This window comes from Macrobrachium nipponense, chromosome 3 (assembly GCF_015104395.2).
Source record: "Macrobrachium nipponense isolate FS-2020 chromosome 3, ASM1510439v2, whole genome shotgun sequence".
NCBI classification, from domain to species: Eukaryota; Metazoa; Arthropoda; class Malacostraca; order Decapoda; family Palaemonidae; genus Macrobrachium; species Macrobrachium nipponense.
Window position 1 is genome coordinate 103,168,884 of NC_087202.1, and position 323 is coordinate 103,169,206.

The window sequence follows — 323 nt, forward strand, 5'->3', positions numbered from 1 at the left end:
AGGAGGCACTAGAAGCATTTGAAGTGAGGATTTAGGGGGCTCGGGAGAAGAAGCAGCAGCAGGGAAACACGGCGAATGAGCCACTAGCAAGAGAGCAGGAGAGAAAAATCGGTCAAAATGAGAAGGTAAACAATTGGCTTCGTATCAGTGATCAGAACGAAAATATAGACAGTACATTGTATGCATGAGAACATTCTATCAGGTGAAAGACGTAAGTGTGAATAAAACTGTTGGTGAAGTTTTGTAACAGTAATCAAAGAGAAAATAGGTTAATAACGACTTTTTCACTAGTACTGAAAGAGTATTTTCTGGTCTTAACAAAA